Here is a 16360-nt window from a genome sequence, read left to right as displayed (position 1 = left end):
TTCTATTAATTTTAATGGGGTGACATTAATAAATCAGGGTACATATGTTTCAAAGAAAACATCTCTGGGTTTTCTTGTCATTCAATTATGTTGCTTACCCGTCACCCAAAGTAAAATTGTCCTCTGTCATCTTCTATCTGGTTTTCTTTGTGCCCCTCCCCTCCCCCCTCTCCTTTCCTCTCCTACCCCCTGCACCCGTAACCACCACACTCTTGTCCATGTCTTTTAGTCTCCTTTTTATGTCTCACCTATGTATGGAATCATGCAGTTCTTAGTTTTTTTTTATTTACTTATTTCACTCTGAATAATGTTATCAAGATCCATCAATTTTGTTGTAAATGATCTGATGTCTTCATTTCTTATGGCTGAGTAGTATTCCATAGTATATATGTACCACATCTTCTTTATCCAGTCATCTATTGACGGGCTTTTTGGTTGTTTCCATGTCTTGGCCACTGTGAACAATGCTGCAATGAACATAGGGCTGCATGTGTCTTTACGTACCAATGTTTTTTAGTTTTGGGGGTATATACCCAGTAGAGGGATTGCTTGGTCATATAGTAGATCTATTTTTAGTTTTTTGAGGAACAACCATACTTTCTTCCATAATGGTTGTACTACTTTACATTCCCACCAACAGTGGATGAGGGTTCCTTTTTCTCCACAACCTCTTCAACACACTTGCTATTATGTGTCTTGTTGATAATAGCTAATCTAACAGGTGTGAGGTGGTATCTAAATGTAGTTTTGATTTGCATTTCTCTAATAACTAATGAAGATGAGCATCTTTTCATATATCTGTTGGCCATTTGTATTTCTTCCTGGGAGAAGTGTCTGTTCATGCCCTCTTCCCATTTTTTATTGGATTGTTTGTTGTTGAGTTTTATGAGTTCTTTGTATATTTTGGATATTAGGCCCTTATCTGAGCTGTTGTTTGAAAATATCATCTCCCATTTAGTTGGCTGTCTGTTTATTTTGTTGTCAGTTTCTCTTGCTGAGCAAAAACTTCTTAGTCTGATGTGGTCCCATTCGTTTATCTTTACTTTCACTTCTCTTGCCTTTGGAGTCAAATTCACAAAATGCTCTTTAAAACCCAAGTCCATGAGTTTAGTACCTATGTTTTCTTCTATGTACTTTATTGTTTCAGGTCTTATATTTAGGTCTTTGATCCATTTTGAGTTAATTTTAGTACAAGGGAACAAACTGTAGTAGAGTTACATTATTTTGCATGTGGCTTTCCAGTTTTCCCAGCACCGTTTGTTGAAGAGGTTTTCTTTTCTCCATTGTGTGTTGTTGGCCCCTTTATTGAAAATTATTTGACCATATATATGTGGTTTTATTTCTGGGCTCTCTATTCTGTTTCATTAGTCTGAGTGTCTATTTTTCTGCCAATATGATGCTGTTTTGATTGTCCTGGCTCTATAATATAATTTGATGTCAGGTATTGTAATGCCCCCAGCTTTATTCTTTTTCCTTAGGATTGCTTTGGCTATGTGGGGTTTTTTATAGTTCTATATAAATCTGATGATTTTTTGTTCCATTTCTTTAAAAAATGTCATTGGAATTATGATGGGAATTGCATTAAATTTGTATATTGCTTTGAGTAATATGGTCATTTTGATTATATTTATTCTTCCTATCCAAGAACAGGGAATATTTTTCCATTTCATTGTATCTTTTTCGATTTCCCTTAACAATGCTTTATAGTTTTTGTTATATAGGTCCTTTACATTCTTTGTTATGTTTATTCCTAGGTGTTTTTTGTTGTTGTTGTTGCAACCGTGAAGGGGATTATTTTTTTGAGTTCGTTTTCTAATGTTTCATTGTTGGCATAGAGAAAGGTTATGGTCTTTTGTATATTAATTTTGTATCCTGTGACCTTATTGTATTGGTTTATTGTTTCTAGTAATCTTTTTGTGGAGTCTTTGGGGTTTTCGATGTATAGGATCATATCATCTGCAAAAAGTAAAACTTTTACTTCTTCTTTTTCTATATGGATGCCATTTATTTCTTTATACTGTCTGATTGTTCTGGCTAGAACTTTAGCACCACGTTTAATAAGAGTGGAGACAGTGGACAACCCTGTCTTGTTCCTGATTTAAGGGGGAAAGTCCTCAGTTTTATGCCATTTAATATGATGTTAGCTGATGACTTATCATAAATGACCATTATCATGTTGAGATATTTTCCTTCTATACCCATTTTGTTGAGTGTTTTAAACATAAAATTGTGTTGTATTTTATCAAATGCCTTTTCTACATTTATTGATAGGATCATGTGGTTTTTGTTCTTTGTTTTGTTGATATGGTGTATTACATTAACTGTTTTACATATGTTGAGCCATCCTTGAGATTCTGGGATGAATCCCACTTGATCATGATGTATTATTTTTTTAATATGTTGTTGTATTCGATTTGCAAGTATTTTGTTCAGTATTTTAGCATCTGTGTTCATTAGAGATATTGGTCTGTAGTTTTGTGTGCGTGTGCGCCATCCTTGCCAGGTTTTGGTATGAGGGTTATGTTGGCCTCATAAAATGTGATTGGAAGTATTGCTGCTTCTTCAGTTTTTTGGAAGACTTTGAGTAGAATAGGAACCAAGTCTTCTTTGAATGTTTGATAGAATTCACTAGTATAGCCGTCTGGGCCTGGATTTTTATTTAGGGGGAGGTTTTTAATAGTTTTTTTCTATTTCCTCCTTGCTTATTGGTCTGTTTAGGCTTTCTGCTTCTTCAGGACTCAGTCTAGGAAGGTTGTATTGTTCTAGGAATTGATCCATTTCTTCTAGATTGTTGAATTTGGTGGCATCTAGTTTTTCATAGTATTCTACAATAATTCTTTGTATATCTTTGATATCTGTGGTGATTTCTCCTCTTTCATTTTGGATTTTGTTTATATGAGTCCTTTCTCTTTTTTCCTTGGTGAGTCTTGCCAAGGGTTTGTCAATTTTGTTGATCTTTTCAAAGAACCAGCTCCTTGTTTTATTAATTTTTTCTAAAGTTTTTCTGTTCTCTATTTTATTTATTTCTGCTCGGATTTTTATTTTTTTTTTTTATAATTTTATTTTTTTAATGGGGTGACATCAATAAATCAGGACACATATATTCAAAGATAACAAGTCCAGGTTATCTTGTCGTTCAATTATGTTGCATACCCACCACCCAAAGTCAGATTGTCCTCTGTCACCTTCTATCTTGTTTTCTTTGTGCCCCTCCCACCCCCTATCCCTCTCCCATTCCCCCCTCCCCCCCGTAACCACCACACTCCTATCAATGTCTCTTAGTTTCACTATTATGTCCCACCTACGTATGGAATAATACAGTTCCTGTTTTTTTCTGATTTACTTATTTCGCTTCGTATCATGTTATCAAGATCCCACCATTTTGCTGTAAATGTTCCGATGTCATCATTTCTTATGGCTGAGTAGTATTCCATAGTGTATATGTGCCACATCTTCTTTATCCAGTCATCTATTGATGGGCTTTTTGGTTGTTTCCATGTCCTGGCCACTGTGAACAATGCTGCAATAAACATGGGGCTGCATGTGTCTTTACGTATCAATGTTTCTGAGTTTTGGGGGTATATACCCAGTAGAGGGATTGCTGGGTCATAAGGTAGTTCTATTTTCAGTTTTTTGAGGAACCACCATACTTTCTTCCATAATGGTTGTACTACTTTACATTCCCACCAACAGTGTATGAGGGTTCCTTTTTCTCCACAGCCTCTCCAACATTTGCTATTACCTGACTTGCTAATACCAGCTAATCGAACAGGTGTGAGGTGGTATCTCATTGCCGTTTTGATTTGCATTTCTCTAATAGCTAAAGAAGATTAGCATCTTTTCATATATCTGTTGGCCATTTGTATTTCTTCCTGGGAGAAGTGTCTATTCATATCCTTTTCCCATTTTTTTATTGGATTGTTTGTTTGTTTGTTGTTGAGTTTTATGAATTCTTTGTATATTTTGGATATTAGGCCCTTATCTGAGCTGTTGTTTGAAAATATAATTTCCCATTTAGTTGGCTTTCTGTTTATTTTGTTATCAGTTTCTCTTGCTGAGCAAAAACTTCTTAGTCTGATGTAGTCCCATTCATTAATTTTTGCCTTCACTTCTCTTGCCATTGGAGTCAAATTCATAAAATGCTCTTTAAAACCCAGGTCCATGAGTTGAGAACCTATGTCTTCTTCTATGTACTTAATTGTTTCAGGTCTTATGTTTAGATCTTTGATCCATTTTGAGTTAATTTTTGTACAGGGGGAGAGACTGTAGTCCAGTTTCATTCTTTTACATGTGGCTTTCCAGTTTTCCCAGCACCATTTATTGAAGAGGCTTTCTTTTCTCCATTGTGTGTTGTTGGCCCCTTTATCAAAAATTATTTGACTATATATATGTGGTTTTATTTCTGGACTTTCTATTCTGTTCCATTGGTCTGAGTGTCTATTTTTCTGCCAATACCATGCTGTTTTGATTGTCATGGCCCTATAATAGAGTTTGAAGTCAAGTATTGTAATGCCCCCAGCTTCATTCTTTTTCTTTAGGATTGCTTTGGCTATTCGGGGTTTTTTATAGTTCCATATAAATCTGATGATTTTTTGCTCTATTTCTTTAAAAAACGTCATTGGAAGTTTGATGGGAATTGCATTAAATTTGTATATTGCTTTGGGTAATATAGCCATCTTGATTATATTTATTCTTCCTAGCCAAGAACAAGGTATATTCTTCCATCTCATTATATCTTTTTCGATTTCCCTTAACAATGGTTTATAGTTTTCATTATATAAGTCCTTTACATTCTTTGTTATGTTTATTCCTAAGTATTTTATTTTTTTTGTTGCAATCGTGAAGGGAATTATTCTTTTGAGTTCCTTCTCAGTTGTTTCATTGTTGGCATATAGAAAGGCTATTGACTTCTGTATGTTAATTTTGTATCCTGCGACCTTACTGTATTGGCTTATTGTTTCTAGTAGTCTTTTTGTGGATTCTTTGGGGTTTTCGATGTATAGGATCATATCATCTGCAAAAAGTGATACCTTTACTTCTGCTTTTCCGATATGGATGCCTTTTATTTCTTTGTCTTGCCTGATTGCTCTGGCTAGAACCTCTAGTACCACATTAAATAAGAGTGGAGAGAGTGGACAACCCTGTCTTGTTCCTGATTTAAGGGGGAAAGCCTTCAGTTTAGTGCCATTTAATATGATGTTAGCTGATGGTTTATCATATATGGCCTTTATCATGTTGAGATATTTTCCTTCTATACCCATTTTGTTGAGAGTCTTAAACATAAAATTGTGTTGTATTTTATCAAAAGCCTTTTCTGCGACTATTGATAAGATCATGTGGTTTTTGTTCTTTGTTTTGTTGATATGGTGTATTACATTAACTGTTTTACGTATGTTGAACCATCCTTGAGATTCTGGGATGAATCCCACTTGATCATGATGTATTATTTTTTTAATATGTTGTTGTATTCGATTTGCTAGTATTTTGTTTAGTATTTTAGCATCTGTATTCATTAGAGATATTGGTCTGTAGTTTTCTTTTTTTGTGCCATCCTTGCCTGGTTTTGGTATGAGGGTTATGTTGGCCTCATAAAATGTGTTTGGAAGTATTGCTTCTTCTTCAATTTTTTGGAAGACTTTGAGTAGAATAGGAACCAAGTCTTCTTTGAATGTTTGATAAAATTCGCTGGTATAGCCGTCAGGGCCTGGACTTTTATTTTTGGGGAGGTTTTTAATGGTTTTTTCTATTCTCTACTGATAGGTCTGTTTAGGCTTTCTGCTTCTTCTTGACTCAGTCTAGGAAGGTTGTATTTTTCTAGGAATTTATCCATTTCTTCTAGGTTGTTGAATTTAGTGGCATAAAGTTTTTCATAGTATTCTACAATAATTCTTTGTATATCTACGGTGTCCGTGGTGATTTCTCCTCTTTCATTTTGGATTTTGTTTATATGAGTTCTTTCTCTTTTTTCCTTGGTAAGTCTTGCCAAGGGTTTGTCAATTTTGTTGATCTTTTCAAAGAACCAGCTCCTTGTTCTATTAATTTTTTCTATAGTTTTTCTGTTCTCTAATTCATTTATTTCTGCTCTGATTTTTATTATCTCCTTTCTTCGGCTGGTTTTGGGTTGTCTTTGTTCTTCGTTTTCTAGTTCCTTAAGGTGGGAAGTTAAGTGGTTCACTTGGGCTCTCTCTTGTTTGTTCATATATGCCTGAAGCGATATGAACTTCCCTCTTATCACTGCTTTTGCTGCATCCCATAGATTCTGATATGTCGTATTGTCATTTTCATTAGTCTGTGTATATCTTTTGATCTCTGCACTTATTTCTTCTTTGACCCATTCATTTTTTAAAAGTATGTTGTTTAGTTTCCACATTTTTGTGGGATTTTTTTCCTCTTTTTTGCAGTTGAATTCTAGTTTCAAGGCTTTATGATCAGAAAATATGCTTGGTACAACTTCGATTTTTCTGAATTTGCTGATGTTGTTTTTGTGGCCCAACATATGGTCAATTCTTGAGAATGATCCATGTACACTGGAGAAGAATGTATACTCAGTCACTCTGGGATGAAATGTCCTATAGATGTCTATCATATCCAGGTGCTCTAGTGTTTTGTTTAAGGCCACTATGTCTTTTTTGATTCTCTGTTTGGATGACCAATCTAGAGCCGTCAGCGGTGTATTGAGGTCTCCAAGTATGATTGTATTTTTGTCAGTTTTTGTTTTAAGATCAATAAGTAGCTGTCTTATATATTTTGGTGCTCCTTGGTTTGGTGCATATATATTAAGAATTGTTATGTCTTCTTCATTCAGTGTCCCCTTAGCCATTATGAAATGACCATTTTTGTCTCTGAGTACTTTTCCTGTCTTGTAGTCAGCATTATCCGATATGAGTATTGCTACACCTGCTTTTTTTTGGATGTTATTTGCTTGGAGTATTGTTTTCCAGCCTTTCACTTTGAATTTGTTTTTATCCTTGTTACTTAGATGAGTTTCCTGTAGGCAGCATACAGTTGGATTTTCTTTTTTAATCCATTCTGCTACTCTGTGCCTTTTTATTGGTGAGTTTAATCCGTTTACATTTAGTGTAATTATTGATACTTGTGAGTTCCCTATTGCCATTTTATATCTTGCTTTCTGTTAGTTTTGTGTCTTGTTTGATCCTTCTCTTTCATTTTTCTATCTTTTGTTTTTATTTGGTTGTATTCCATACATCTTTCCTCTGTTGCTATCTTTTTTATCTCATGTGCTTCTGTGGTGGTTTTTTCAATGGTGGTTACCTTTGAGTAATGAAAAGGGTCCCTACCCTGTTCATTGTAGTGAACTATTTTGTGAGTACTTTTGCACTCCATCGTCCTTTGCTACTGTTAATCTCCATCTTCTCCCCCTCTTTCTTTTTGTTGTTGTCACAGTTTAAATTTGGTTTTATTGTGTTCTTCTTGGTGCTTTTACTTGTGGCTCTGTTTTTTTTTTTTTTGTTCTTTGTATCTGATTGGAGAACCCCCTTTAGTAATTCCTGGAGTGGGGGTTTTCTGATGATAAATTCCCTCATCTTTTCTGTATCTGTGAATGTTTTTATTTCTCCTTTGTATTTGAAGGATAGCTTTGATGGGTATAGTATTCATAGCTGAAAGTTCCTCTCTTTCAGGACTTTAAATATTGGGGTCCACTCTCTTCTAGCTTGTAGACTTTCTGCTGAGAAATCTGATGATAATCTAATGGGCCTTCCTTTATATGTTGTATTCTTCTTTGCCCTGGCTGCCTTGAGAATTTTTTCTTTGCTGTTGGTTTGTGTCAATTTCATTATGATATGCCTTGGAGTAGGTTTGTTGGGGTTAAGAAAACTTGGAGTTCTGTTTGCTTCTTGAACTTGAGGCTTTAGTTCTTTCCACAGGCTTGGGAAGTTCTCATCTATTATTTGTTTGAGTATGTTCTCCATTCCATTTTCTCTCTCTTCTCCCTCTGATATAACTATTATTCTTATGTTATTCTTTTTGATGGAGTCAGATAATTCTTGTAGGGCTATCTCATTTTTTTTAATTTTTGAGTCTCTTTCTTCTTCTCTCTGTTGTGCCTCAAGTTGCTTGTCTTCTATTTCACTAATCCTCTCTTCGATCTGACCTGTTCTATTAGCTAAGCTTGTTACTTCGTTTTTCAGCTTGTGAATTGAGTTTTTCATCTCTGTTTGATTTGTTTTTATAGTTTCAATTTCCTTGGACATATATTCTTTGTGTTCATTGAGTTGTTTTCTGAGCTCCCTAAATTGCCTTTCTGTGTTTTCTTGTATATCTCGGAGGATTTTTAGGATTTCTATCTTGAATTCTCTGTCATTTAGCTCCAAGGTTTCCAATATATTAAATTTTTTCTCCATAGATTTTTCCTCATCTAGCTGTGTTACCTCTCTTTCTTTTGTATCCATGATATTCGATTTTCTCTCCCTTAATGGCATCTGAGGGTGGTTTTGTTGATAGTATTAATGAGATTTAATAAAGAATAAAACGTTAAAAAAAATAAAAAAAATAAAAAATCGAAAAGAGTTGTTTTTTAAAAATAAAATTAATAATGAAATAAAGAAAAATAAAATAAAATAAAAATTTTAAAAAAAAAGGAAATTATTCCCCCCCTCCTTTTTTCCTCTCCTCTCCTCTCCCCTCTTTCTTGAGAAAATCTTGTGGTGGACTGTGAATTATAACAAAGAATGCCTGTGATGGAGGGCCTGAATTGGGGAAAAGTAATAAAGGGGCAAAAAAAAAAAAAGGAAAAAAAAAAAAGAAAAAAGAAAAAAAAAGAGCGTATGGACCCACAAAAAGCAAATAAGGAAAAAATTTGGGTCAAGAATAAAATGATTTGCTTTTAGGTGTTGGTTGTCTAAGAGTTATGATGAGAGGAATAAGAGGAAAATGGAAAAATGGGGGGACAAATTAAAAAATTACTATTGTATTTAGTGGAACAAGAACTAGATAATATGGAGAGCCAGCAATGGGAGCACTGCTAGTGAGTTAAAAAGGTGAAGTAAAACCCCCCCAAAATGCCACAAACATAGGTTTGAGTCCCTGATAAGATAATTTGTTTGTTATTGAGGTTTGAATGAGAGGAGATGTAAAGGAGAAAGGAAGAAACTAATATAGAGGGAGAAAAGAAAGAGAGAGAGAGAAAAAAAGAGGGATCCACTAAAAGAAGAAAAAAGAAAGGAGAGAGAGAGAGAGAGAGTTAAGGGTTTTGGAGTGCAACCCTCATAGAGAGAAAGGAAGAGAAGAGAAAAGATAATGGGAGATGTAACACTTATGGGTAGTGTAGTTCAAGGAGAGGAGAGAGTAAGACTGGTAGAGAGTATTCGGCCAAATTGGAGGAGGAAAAAAAAGTATCAAGAATGAAGAGAAGAGAAACAAACGAACAAATATAATAAAATGGGATAGGTTATAAAGTCTGCAGATTATTCTTGATTTTGAGAGGTTATCTTCTTGCTTTTTTTCTCTCCCTCTTCCTGGTCGGTGACTCTGTACCCCGGGTTCTGCCCCTTTGGCACGCTCAGGTAGAGGTTTGCAGTTGATAAGTCTCTATGGCAATGTCATGTATTGTGCTTTAGTCTCGTTGGCAGTCGAAGCTCATTAGCATTTATAGGCTCCGACAGTGAGAGAGTCCGTGTTCCTGGAGCCTTTCTGCTAGTCTTTCCTTCCTCAATTAGTAGCCTGATAATCCAGCTATGGGGTTGCTGCTGCCTCTGCCTGGATAGTAAGAGGCTCAAAGAGCTGGCAACTCCCCACTCTATTTCCACTCAGCACAGGGCTCTGGGTAAGGCTCAGTCAGTCAGAGCTGCTAGCATAATCAGGCGGGCTTTCTGCCCACTCAAAGACTTCTGGCTCTGCCACTCTGTCCGGTAACACAAGCGGGCACCCACTTCCAGGGCACTTGGAGGAAACTCTCACTCACTGTCTGCGACCAGGATATCCGGCCAGCAGTCTCACACTCTGAGTGAAACCCCCAACCGCAGGGAAAAGTTGCAGCGTTGGAATTGAGTCTCGCTCCGTCCCCGTGCGCGGCTTTTGCAAGGCGCTGGGGCGGCTTGAGATTCCGCTTTGGCCCATACAAAGGCCCCTGACTCTGCCCCTCTGTGCGATAACACGGGTGCGCACTGCCGAGGCACTCGGAGGAATTGCTCACTCCTTATCTGCGCGCGCAAACCAGGATATGAGGCCGGCCGCGTTTCCCTCTGAGTGAAATACCCTCCAGCACGGAAAATCTCCACCGTTGGAATTAGTTCTCACTCCCTCCCATGCGTGGCTTTCCCAGGGCGCTGGGGCTGCCCAGAGACTCTGCCCTCGGCCCACAGAAAGGCCTCTGACCCTGCCTCTCCGTGGGGCAACACGGGCACCCACTCTCGGGGCCTAGGAAGAAATTCTCGCCCACTAACTGCGCACCAACCAGGAGACCGGGTAAAATGGCTGCTCCGCTTGTCTTTCTTTGTTTGGGTTTGGCACGAGTGTTAGCTTATATTGCCCGGGTTGCCACAGGATCAGATTTTCCTCGGCTTGGATCTCTGTGCCACAGCCTGGTTCAGCCGTTTGTGCCGCAGCGGCCTGGATCTATTCACCCCCTTTGCCCGCCTCAGTTTCTATATTCACAGTTACCAGAGAAAGCCGCCCTGTTTAGGTTAGTGAGGAAGGCGGAGCATTTCTTACTCCCTATTTCCTTCAGGGTTTGGTTATATATTTAGCCAATTTTTCACTCAATCATACCTTTGGGTGTATTGCGAAGCATCTGGAAGCTCCAAGTATAGGTTTTTCTGTTTCTGGTTGAAGATCTTGTTGAGTTTTAGGGGAGATTTATTGGTATCGCTTCCTACCCCGCCATTACTCTGACGTCATCTCTCTGATTTTTATTATTTCCTTTCTTCAGCTGGTTTTAGGTTGTCTTTGCTTTTCTTTTTCTAGTACCTTAAGGTGTGAAGTTAAGTGGTTCACTTGGGCTCTCTCTTGTTTGTTCATATAGGCCTGAAGTGATATGAACTTCCCTCTTATTACTGCCTTTGCTGCATCCCAGAGATTCTGATATGTCGTATTGTCATTTTCATTTGTCTGTATATATCTTTTGATCTCTGTGCTTATTTCTTCTTTGGCCCACTCATTTTTTAAAAGTATGTTGTTTAGTTTCCATATTTTTGTGGGGGTTTTTCCTCTTTTTTGCAGTTGAATTCTAGTTTCAAGGCTTTATGATCAGAAAATATGCTTGGTACAATTTCATTTTTTCTGAATTTTCTGATGTTATTTTTGTGGCCCAACATATGGTCAATTCTTAAGAATATTCCATGTACACCAGAGAAAAATGTATACTCTGTCACTTTGAGATGAAATGTCCTGTAGATGTCTATCATATCCAACTGCTCTAGTGTTTCATTTAAGGCCAATATTTCTTTATTCATTTTCTGTTTGGATGAACGATCTAGAGCCGTCAGCGGTGTATTGAGGTCTCCATGTATGATTGTATTTTTGTCAGTTTTTGTTTTTAGGTCAGTTAGTAGATGTCTTATATATTTTGGTGCTCCTTGGTTTGGTGCATATATATTAAGAAGTGTTATGTCTTCTTGATTCAGTGTCCCTTTAATCATTATGAAATGACCATTTTTGTCTCTGATTACTTTTGCTGTCTTGTAGTCAGCATTGTTAGATATGAGTATTGCTACACTTGCTTTCTTTTGGATGTTATTTGCTTGGAGTATTGTTTTCCAGCCTTTCACTTTGAATTTGTTCTTATCCTTGTTGCTTAGATGTGTTTCTTGTAGGCAGCATACAGTTGGATTTTCTTTTTTAATTCATTCTGCTACTTTGTGTTTTTTCATTGGTGAGTTTAATCCATTTACATTTAGTGTAATTATTGACACTTGAGGGTTCCCTATTGCCAATTTATGTATTGCTTTCTGTTAGTTTTGTATCTTGTTTGATTCTTCTCTTTCGTTTTTTCGTCATTTGTTTTTGTTTGGTTATAATCCACACTTTTTTCCTTTGTTACTACCTTTTTTAAGTCATGTGCTTCTGTGGTGGTTTTTTTCAGGGGTGGTTACCATTAAGTAATGAAAGGGGTACCTATCATGTTCATTGTAGTACACTATCTTATGAGTGCTCTTTACTCCATCCTCCTTTGCTACTTTTAATCTTCGTCCTCTCCTCTTTTTTTGTTTTGTTGTCACAGTTTAAATTTGGTTTTATTGTATGGAGCTTTTACTTGTGGTTTTGTTCTGTTTTGTTCTTTGTATCTGGTTGGAAAACCCCTGTAGTATTTCCTGAAGTGAGGGTTTTCTGATAATGAATTCCCTCATCTTTTCTGTATCTGTGAATGTTTTTATTTCTCCTTCATATTTGAAGGATAGCTTTGATGGGTATAGTATTCTTGGCTGGTAGTTCCTCTCTTTCAGAACTTTAAATATTGGGGTCAGCTCTCTTCTAGCTTGTAGAGTTTCTGCTGAGAAATCTGATGATAATCTAATAGGCCTTCCTTTATATGTTGTATTCTTCTTTTCCTTGGCTGCCTTGAGAATTTTTTCTTTGTCGTTGGTTTGTGCCAATTTCATTATGATGTGCCTTGGAGTAGGTTTGTTGTGGTTAAGATAACTCAGTGTTCTGTTTGCTTCTTGAATTTAAGGCTTTAGTTCTTTCCACAGGCATGGGAAGTTCTCATCTATTATTTGTTTGAATATGTTCTCCATTCCATTTTCTCTCTCTTCTCCCTCTGATATACCTATTATTCTTATGTTACTCTTTTTGATGGAGTCAGACAATTTCTGTAGGGCTTTCTCATTTTTTAAAATTCCTGAGTCTCTCTCTTCCTCTCTCTGTTGTGTCTCAAGTTGCCTGTCTTCTATGTCACTAATCCTCTCTTCTCTCTGGCCTATTCTATTAGCTAAGCTTGTTACTTCGTTTTTCAGTTTATGAATTGAGTTTTTCATCTCTGTTTGATTTGTTTTCATAGTTTCAATTTCCTTGGTAACATATTCTTTGTGTTCATTGAGTTGTTTTTTGAGCTACCTAAATTGCCTTTCTGTGTTTTCTTGTATATCTCTGAGTATTTTTAGGATTTCTATTTTTAATTCTCTGTCATTTAACTCCAAGGTTTCCAATCTATTAAATTTTTTTCTATAGATTTTTCCTCATCTATCTGTGCTACAACTTTGTCTTTTGTATCCATTATATTCGATTTCCTTTTTCTTAATGACGTCTGAGGGTGGTTTTGTTAATACCACTAATGAGAATTAATAAAGAATAAAAAGTAAAAAAAAGAACAAAAAAGAATTTTAAAAATTATTATTATTTCTTTTTTTTTCTTTCCTTCTTTGAGAAAATACCATGAAAAACTGAGTATTATATTCTGCTAAATGGAACAAAAACTACCTATAACAGAGGGCCTGAGTTGAGGAGAAGTGATAAAGGGGCAAAAAGGCAGTAGGGACCCACAAAATGCAAAAAAGTCAAAAATTTGGATTAAGAATAAAATATTTTGCTTGTAAATGATGGTCAACTGAGAGATATAGTGAAAAGAATAAGAGGGAAACAAGAAAAAGAGAAAAAATACTATTGTATTAAGTAGAGCAAAAACTACATAGAATGGAGAGCCAGGGTTGGGGGGAATGCTAATGAGTTAAAAACAAAGTAAAAAGCATGCAAAGTACCACAAAGAAAAAATTTGAATTCAAAATAAAATAACTTGTTTGTGAGTGAGGATCGAATGAGAGGAAAAGTAAAGGAGAAAAGAAGAAACTAAGAGAGAGGGAGAACAAAAAGGAAAAAAGGAGAGAGTTAAGGGTTTTGGAGTGTAATCCTCGTAGAGAGAAAGAAAAAAGAAAAGAAAGAAAAAGGGAAATGTAATACTTATGGGTAATGTAGTTCAAGATGAAGAAAAAAGAATAAGACAAGCAGAGAATAAAAGGACCAAGGTGGAAGAAGAAGAAAAAATAAATAAAGATAAGAAGATGAAAGAAACAAAAAAAAAGTGGAAAAGTTATAAAGACTGTTAAAGACTGTGGATTTTTCTTGATTTTGAGAGGTTCTCTTCTTCCTTTTTCTCTCCTCTCCCTCTTCCTGGTCGGTGGCTCTGTATCCCAGGCTCTGCCCCTGTGGCACGCTTAGGTAGAAATTTGCAGTTGATGTGTCTCTATGGCAATGTCATATACTAGGCCTCAGTCTCGATGGTAGTCAGGGCTTGTTAGCATTTGCAGGCTCCAACAATGGGAGATTCCGTTTTCCTGGAGCCTCTCTCCTAGTCTCTCCTTCCTGAATTAGCAGCCTGATGATTCAGCTATGAGGTTGCCGCTACCAGTGCCTGGAGATTAAGAGGCTCAAAGAGCTGGCAGATCCCCACTCTATCCCCACTCTGCGCAGGGTTCTGGGTAAGGCTCTGTCAGTCAGAGCCACCAGCATAACCAGGCAGGGCTGGAAACCAATTGTTCTCAAGGTGTCTTTTGATGAGCCTCTAGGCGTGTCTAGTATGCCTCAGCACTCTGTGGGACCAGTCTCCCCAGGCTTTTTGCACTTTGTAACCTGTATTGGCTGGGAAAAAGATGCCCTAGTCGCTGCCTGCAGAACAGGAGGTCTTAAAAGCTGCCGAGTCCCTCTTTTTAGCACACAGCCCTGAGTATGAAAGCTCTGCCAAACAGAGCCACCAGCTTAAGCAGGGAGGGTGGCGTGTTGACTTCTGTTCAGTTCCCCAGGTATATCTAGTTAAATTTCCCTTTGTGTTCCATGGGATTGCTTTCTGCAGGCTTTTTCCTTGTTAAAAAGCCTACAGCCTAGCCTTTCTAACTTCTGCAGTGTTCTCTGAGGTTTGTTCCATAGGAGTGTGTTTTTCACCCTGTATCAGCTGACAGGAAATTGCCCCCGCCCCTTCATGCAGAGCAGGAGGCACTAAAAAATATCACGTCTCTTGTCTTAGATCACTGATAAAAGCAGTGATTAGATGCCATGAAGTAGGTGGCAATGCTTTAGCCATATGCGTGTTATTAGGCCCGAGAACCTTTTCCATCCTTGTCAAGAGGAGTGCTAACTTTCCTTTTATACAACGCAATTTCTATTCTTTTACAGATTTAATTTGGCATTTGCTTTCAATAGAGCATTTTTTCTAACCTAAACATGTGTCAGGTAAACTTATATACTCTAGAGACAGCTCATTTTGTATGATACTTACTAGTACTTACTAGATAATATAGTCTTACCCCCTCAATAGCCAACCAACAAAAATGCTGCAAGGGACAGATCCTTTGTGGGTCTGAGCTACTCCTCTGCTAATAACAGAGACTGATACAGTGCCAAGTGTATCAGGAAAGTACATTTTATTTTGGAAATGTTAAGTATTGGGTGCTATTAGAACATACAAATAATTTTAGAGTGTTGTTGTGAGATTAAATGAGTACCTGGCATAAAGTTAATTCAAGAAATGGCAGCCATTAAGATTATTGTTAATTCAGGCTGTCATTTACCTTTTCCTGCTGAGTATCCCTTAAACTCTCAGAAATACTAGGTTAATGAGTACAAGCATATGTGCTTATAACTTCTCCCTGAGATCTCAAATAGATCAAGGTAAACCATTAACACAAATATTCTTCTATATTTGACTCTTAAGAAAAAACTTCTAATGAATATTTTCTAATATTTTCTATGAGTAAGTTTTCTGGAAACCTATTTTGTGTGTGTGTGAGAGAGAGAGAGAGAGACAGACAGGTACAGGCAGGAAAAGAAAGAAATGAGAAGCATCAATTCTTTATTGCAGCACTTTAGTTGTTGATTGCTTTCTCATATATACCTTGGCCTGGAGTCTCTAGCTGAGCCAGTGACCCTTTGCTTAAGGCAGCAACCTTAGGCTCAAGCCAGCAACCGTGGGCTTCAAGTCAGCAACCTTGGGGTCATGTCTATGATCCCACACACAAGTGGGCAACCAATGCTTAAGCTGGATGAGCCCACACTCAAGCCAGCAACCTCAAGGTTTAGAACCTGGGTCTTAGCGAACCAGATCTACACTCGATCTATTGCACCACCGTCTGGTCAAGCTAGGAACCTATGTTCTTGATATGTGATTGTAATTTTTTTTTTTTGTATTTTTCTGAAGCTGGAAACGGGGAGAGACAGTCAGACAGACTCCCGCATGCGCCCAACTGGGATCCACCCGGCACGCCCACCAGGGGGCGACGCTCTGCCCACCAGGGGGCGATGCTCTGCCCCTCCGGGGCATCGCTCTGCCACGACCAGAGCCACTCTAGTGCCTGGGGCAGAGGCCAAGGAGCCATCCCCAGCGCCCGGGCCATCTTTGCTCCAATGGAGCCTTGGCTGTGGGAGGGGAAGAGTGAGACAGAGAGGAAGGAGGGGTGGGGGAGGGAGAAGCAAATGG

General features: G+C 37.5%; 1 protein-coding gene and 1 non-coding gene across 3 annotated transcripts in view; one reads left to right on the top strand and one right to left on the bottom strand.

Annotated features, from left to right (window-relative positions):
• DLGAP1 (DLG associated protein 1) overlaps nucleotides 1-16360 on the top strand; it is a 986787-nt gene that overhangs the window by 515610 nt on the left and 454817 nt on the right. The gene's annotated exons all lie outside the window — the stretch shown is intronic.
• LOC136315839 (U6atac minor spliceosomal RNA) lies at nucleotides 14920-15041 on the bottom strand. The gene has a single exon (XR_010727618.1). It is a non-coding gene; the product is annotated as a U6atac minor spliceosomal RNA (small nuclear RNA).

Source organism: Saccopteryx bilineata, chromosome 11 (assembly GCF_036850765.1).
Source record: "Saccopteryx bilineata isolate mSacBil1 chromosome 11, mSacBil1_pri_phased_curated, whole genome shotgun sequence".
Lineage (NCBI taxonomy): Eukaryota > Metazoa > Chordata > Mammalia > Chiroptera > Emballonuridae > Saccopteryx > Saccopteryx bilineata.
This window is presented reverse-complemented; position numbering and strand designations above follow the sequence as displayed.